This window comes from Plecotus auritus, assembly GCF_963455305.1.
Source record: "Plecotus auritus genome assembly, chromosome: 6".
NCBI lineage: Eukaryota > Metazoa > Chordata > Mammalia > Chiroptera > Vespertilionidae > Plecotus > Plecotus auritus.
The window spans coordinates 106,550,386-106,557,027 of NC_137773.1; the positions used below are offsets into that span (position 1 = coordinate 106,550,386).

Below are 6,642 nucleotides of genomic sequence, written 5' to 3' on the forward strand. Positions count from 1 at the left end.
GTTTATTGATTTGTGGATATCGTACCAGCCTTGCATCCCTGGAATAAATCCCACTTGGTCATGGTTTATAATCTTCTAATGTAATGCCGGATCTGATTTGCAGAATTTTGTTGAGGATTTTAACATCTATGTTCATCAGGGGTAAATCTCTTTCTTTGTAGTGTCTTTATCTGGTTGTGGGATTAGGGTAATGCCGGCTTTATAGAAAGAGCTTGGAAGTGTGCCTTCCTCTTGAATTTTTTGGAATAGTCTGAGAAGGATTGATTTTAGTTATTCTTTGAATATTTGGTAGAATTACCCTGTAAAGCCATCTGGTCCAGGGCTTTTGTTTGCTGGAAGCTTTTTGATTACTGTTTCAATTTTGTCAGTAGTTATTGGCCTATTCGGGTTTTTTTATTCTTCCTGATTGAGTTTTGGAAACTTGTATTTTTCTAGGAATATGTCCATTTCATCTAGGTTGTCCAGTTTGTTGGACCAGAGTTGTTCGTAGTGTTATTTACAATCCTTTGTATGTCTGTGGGGTCGGTTGTTACTTCACCTCTTTCATTTCTGATTTTGTTTATTTGGGTCCTCTCTCTTTGTTTCTTGGTGAGCCTGGCTAGAGGTTCATCAATCTTGTTTATCTTTTCAAAGAACCAGCTCTTGATTTCCTTGATCTTTTGTATTGTTTTTTGGTCTCTATGTCATTTATTTCTGCTCTGATCTTTATTATTACCTTCCTTCTGGAAACTCTGGGCTTTTTTTTTTCTGTTTATGAATCTGTTTTATTTTTAAAAAATTACTCAGAAACATGTATACACTCCAGTGAGATATTAGTACCATATTAAATTTTACATTTTGATTACCAATTAGGGAAATCACCTTCATGAATATATGCATTTTATAAAGCTGTTATTTTATTATAATTCTAGAGGCAAATAAAATGTAATTTCCTCATCATGTATCCAACTATTTCAAACATCAAGGGCTTTAAGCACAGATCTGCTGGATATTTTATACTTAAAAATAAATCACCAATGTAGAGAGGCAGCTTCTAATATATCAATATTTTGTTTTTGTTGTTGAAGTAATATTTAATTTTTATTTGCTTACAGATTTAAGTTTATTAGTTTGAGGCCAATTTTATTAATTAAAAATTATTTATCATCTTGAAGTCTTAAAAATACCATTTTGTCAATTTTTCTTTTCTGGTTAAGGCTACTTCAGATATAAAATGTATCAAACTGCCCAAAAATACTCTGGAGCTGTTGCTACATGGACAGACAGTGTGTCCTTTTACAGGATCATCTGCATTTTGACCTACATTATATGATCAAATATTAATTTTTAAAAATTATCAAAATTAGGTATTGCATTAAGAAAAGAATCCATCTCAAAATGTGAATCATGAAACTTGACAGTGATTCAAAGTAATAATTTCACGTATTTTAATATCCAGATTTGAATGTAAAAATATTTGCTAAATGTGATTAATGTCCTATTATTTAAGAAATATGATATTTCAAAATTTTTATTATGCTATGTGTATTAAAACATTACAGTTTTTTAAAATTTAGGTTAAACCAGTAATTCAAAAAAGGCAAACCTTTATTAAAAACTAAACTGAAACTTTACTTTTACAGGAAAATGTAGCATGTTGTTTGGGTTAATTGAAAAAAAAAAAAGATTTATCATTGAAACTGTTGAGTCTTTCACATTCAATAGCTAAATTATGACTGTGTTTCTTTAGCCAAACAATTTCTCGAACTGGAGATGTTAAATGCAAGGAGTCTTCCTTCTTTCCCGTTGCAGCTTCTGCATTTCAGCAACAGGAATGTGCAATCACAAATGAAATAAGGTATAACAATAGGTTATCTCAGTGATACAAATACAACTCATACTTCAGTAGAAACAGAAATATAGAGAACAAAAACACGTCCCTAAACAGAATAATTTGTATATTGATGATTTAAAGTTTTATAATTGTATACTAATTAAAAAGAAAGGGTAGGCCAACCACTTTACAGAACTGAAAGCATCCCAAGTAACCAACTGCCAATATTGTTTCATGAGTATCCTCCCTAAATGGCCTATTCACACTAGAATGCATTCTTAAACATACATGTGCATCACTCCTCAGTGGAATTCTTCCCAAGATATCTGCTTCCCAGATATGCTGTTTTTAAAAAGAGGCTAGGTAAGCATTAGATGACACTAAAATCTGCCTTTGTTAGAAGAAACATCAGCACAAAACAGCTGGCAGCATCTTCCTCTGACATAACAACTGGCAGACTTACTAAAATGATAACCAAATGAGAGAGACTTAAGAACACCATCTGTCAATCCACAAATGCAGAAACAAAACAAATTACAGAATGAAACAAATTTATGTTAAACCAATAAACACATGTAGCCAAAATATAGCCCATGATATATTTGATTACTGGCATAACAATAGTTGAAGACTTTTAAAAAAAGTGACATTTTTTCATAACAATAGTAATGGATTTATAAAAAGTTTCTGTTTCCAAAGATGTTATTGGGGTCCACATATTCCTTGACAGACTTCAGCATCCCAAAGCCGACATCAGAGATACTTTCTTTCAGCCATTGCTTCTGTAACTTGCCCACTCGGTGGTGATGTGACAGACTCCCTCCATTAGCGAGGATTTCTTCTCTAGCAGCTGCCTCGGTTTGGTCAAAAACAGTCATTGGATCACTTATTCCCCTGTAGTTAAAGGCATAGTAGAAATAGATACATGCACCCGCATCATAAGTCTGCATCACCCTGCATGTAGAAAGAGGAGCAAACTGAACACCCTTCTTTTTGCATTCTCTTATTATTCTTTCTTTCATATTTCTACAGAGATCTGCAACTCTGTCCCAAGGAGCAGAAGTCTCAAAAGATTCTCCTACTACATAGTATTCCAAACCCAAGTCTCGAATGTATGCAATGGCATAGGTCAGCAAATAACCTCTCTGTCCATTATCTTCTCCAGCTGCCAATCCACCAAATTTTGCAGCAATGTCATATACTTGTTTTTCATGTTGAAGAACCTTCTCACAGTCCCCCTAAAACAGTAATGTAGCAACACTTAGTTGATTTGGATCAAATCCTTTAAACTTTGTAATATAAAACTTTTTTAATCCATCCAAAAATGATGTAAAGATAGAGGAAACCTGATGTTTAAGAGCATGGCCAAACTGAAACTGCAGGTTGTCCATGAGGCGAATAGACGCAGGAGCACATCTCTGTTTTGCAATTTCTCTTAAACAGACTACTCCTTGTTCAAAATTAGGGAAAGCTACTGAACCATACTTTTGATATTCAGGGACTGGTCTGATTTTTATTGTAGCTTCTGTTATCACACCAAGAGTTCCTTCAGATCCCATGATGAAGTGATGGGTATCAGGGCCTGTTGACATACGAGGTCCTTGACAGCTTTTTTCTATTATACCTCTAGGTGTTACCATTTTATATGAACCACCAGGTCTTCAATATTGCCTTCAATATTGCCTAGATATTCGTCTTCATGCCTGATGCCCGAGTAGATACCCATCCTCCCACAGTGCTGAATTCCAGGGAATCTGGTTCATGACCTGTACAATAATCACTTTCTTTAAGCTGTCTTTCCAATTCTTGTCCTGTTATGCCAGCCTCTACATGAGCTGTCCGATTGTTCTCATCAACCCAGAGCATTTGATTCATCTGTGAAGTGTCCAAAGAAATAATTGTTCTTGTCTCATCTGCAGGACACTTCATGAGACACTTGTTCCTCTACCAAATGGTATGATACAAAGGTTATATTTGCATGCTAGATTCACAATCTTAACTACATCATCATGCCATGTTGGCCATAAAACTATATCAGGAATTCGATGAAAAATTCCTTCCCTGAGCAAAAATATCTCATGAAGACAATGACCATGAGCTCTAAATACCCGATCATCTGCTTCTTGTGAATATGAAATATTAGTTTCTTTAAGCTCATGAAGAAAATCTTCATTTACAATAGAAGGAGGTGTATCACTAGGACTTAAGGATGCTTTCGAGGTAGTTTTATGCTCCAAATTTACTCCAAGGGTATTTTCAATCCATTCTTTAAAAGTTGGTAAAATCATGCCACCAAGTGGGTACCTTTTCCCAGTCAACTCAACTTGGCCTTTCTTATTGAAGATGAACTTGGAATCATTATATCCCCATCCATTCCATTTCAAAACTTCTTGCTGCTTCTTGGGGATGGTGCCAGACTCCTGCGTGGTGGGAGTGGTCGTGGGCGCCGCCGTGGCAGCTGACGCTGCTCTCCACGCTTTGCACTCATTGGTACTCTAAGCCTCCTGGGGCCCGCCCAGCAGATGGCCCGAGAGAACCCGCAGCCCCTTCCCCGCGTGGTCCCTGTCCGGGTCCCGGTCCACTGCAGAACCAGAGCCTGCGCTGGTGCCCATCTCGCCTGCTGCAGCCGCTGCCTCCGCCATGGCTTCCGCCTTGTGCTGCCATCTGGGACCACTGGGCGTGGGTGAAAGCACTCTGGGCTTTTCTTGTTGCTCCCTTTCTAATTCTTTGAGTTGCAAGATTAGATAACTTATTACCTCTTTTTCTTGTGTTTTTTTTTTGAGGTAGGCCTGTAGAGCTATGAACTTCCCTCTCAGGACTGCTGTCATTGTGTCTCACAGATTTTGGATTGTTGTGTTTTCATTGTCATTTGTTTCCAGGATGCTTTTTATTTCTTCTTTGATCTCTTTGGTAACCCAATCATTGTTTAATAGCATGCTATTTACCCTCCAAGTGTTTGATTTTTTTTTCATTGTTTTTAATGTAGTTGATTTCTAATTTTATGCCTTTGTGATCTGAGAAGATACTTGGTATGATTCCTATCTCCTTGAATTTGAAGAGAATTTGCCTGTGTCTTAATATGTGGTCTATCTTTGAAAATGTCCTGTGTGCACTTGAGAAGAATGTATATTCTGGAGCTTTGGAGTGATTTGTTCTGAAGATGTCAATTAAGTCCATCTGATCTAGAGAGTCATTTAGGATTGATGTTTCTTTTCTGATTTTTTGTTTAGATGATTTATCCAGTGATGTCATTTGGATATTAAAGCCCCCTACTATTATTGTATTGCTGTCTTTCTCTCCCTTGATATTTTGCAGAAGTTTTTTTTTTTATGTATTTGTGTGTTCTTATATTGGGTTAATATATATTTATCAGAATTATATCTTCTTGTTGAATTGCTCCCTTTAGTATTATGAAGTGGTTCTCCTTATCTCTTATTATGGCCTTTTCTTTGAGGTCTATTTTGTCAGATATAAATATTGCCACCCAGATTTTTCTCATTTCCATTTGCCTGAAAAAAATTTTCCATACCTTCACTATCAGTCTGTGTGAATCCTTTGTTCTGACGTGGGTCTCTTGCAGACAGAAAATATATAGGTCATGTTTTCTTATCCATTCAGCTACCCTATGTCTTTTTATTGGAGCATTTAATCTGTTTACGTTTAATGTTATTATTGGTAAGTACTTGTTTGTCACCATTTTTATTCTTTCTTGCCTTTCTATTTCTTTTTACAGCATTTCTTGCATTGCTGGCTTGGTGGTAATAAACTCTTTTAGCCCTCTTCTGTCAGTGAAGCTCCTGATTTCACCTTCAATTTTGAATTATAGCCTTCAGGGTATAGTATTCTTGGATTCAGTCCCTTGCTTTGAATCATTTTGTATATTTCATTCCATTCCCTTCTGGCATGGTGTGTTTCTCTTGAGAAATCAGTTGATATTCTAATGGGAGATCCATTTTAGGTAACTTTCTGTCTCTCTCTGGCAGCCTTTAAGATTCTTACTTTGCCGTTGATGTTTGCCAATTTAATTATGATGTGTCTTGGTGTCGGTCTTTTGGAGTTCATCTTGTTTGGGATGCTATGTGCTTCCTGAACTTGTGTGGGGTTTTTTCTTGACTACATCAGGGAAGTTTTCTGTCATTATTTCTTCAAACAGGTTTCCTATTCCTTGCTCTGCTTCCTCTCCTTCTGGTACCCCTATTATGTGGATGTTGTTTCTTTTTGTGTTGTGCCAAAACTCGCTCGCTTAGGCTCTCCTCCTGCTTTTTAAGTTTTTTTTTTCTAGCTGCTGCTCTGCTTGGGTTTTTCTTTTTCTACCTTGTCTTCTAGTTCACTAATGCTGCCAAGGTTCTTGTTCCAGCATTAAGAAGGGTTCAGCAATCTGGAGAAAGGCTGTGCATAGATTAAGTAGGAGTCCAGAGACAAAATGTAATTTTGAAAGGCATTGGGGGTCAGAGGAGCCTAGCTGAAAGAGCTAAGTTCTCATTGTCTCAGGTCCCCTTGCTTTTTATTAACACAGTTTGTCCTAAGGCAAGGTGGAGGCATACACTTCAAAGGGTAGGGTTTGTACAGAAGCATTGTCAGAATGGGGAATAGCCTATGGCTGTTCAGATGTTTGGCCAACAGGAGGCAATACCATGTAGATCAAGATGCCCTGAGCTGTCTGGCAGCAAACAATCATCCTATTCAGGTTTGGGGAAAATGCCTTTAGCCATTCCCAACAGGTGATAACATATGTGACTCAGCCCTTGTTGAGTCCCCAAGTTCCATCAACCTTTTGATGAAACTCTTGCAATTAATACATGCTGGAATTGGCTTCTGGCAGATGTGGT

The 6,642-nt window shown here is 37.0% G+C and overlaps 1 pseudogene across 1 annotated transcript; it reads right to left on the reverse strand.

Annotated features, from left to right (window-relative positions):
• Positions 1-2,487: 2,487 nt before the first annotated feature.
• Positions 2,488-4,470, reverse strand: LOC308250993 (alkyldihydroxyacetonephosphate synthase, peroxisomal-like; annotated as a pseudogene). The gene has a single exon. The product of its transcript is annotated as an alkyldihydroxyacetonephosphate synthase, peroxisomal-like (transcript).
• Between the last annotated feature and the right edge of the window lie 2,172 nt (positions 4,471-6,642).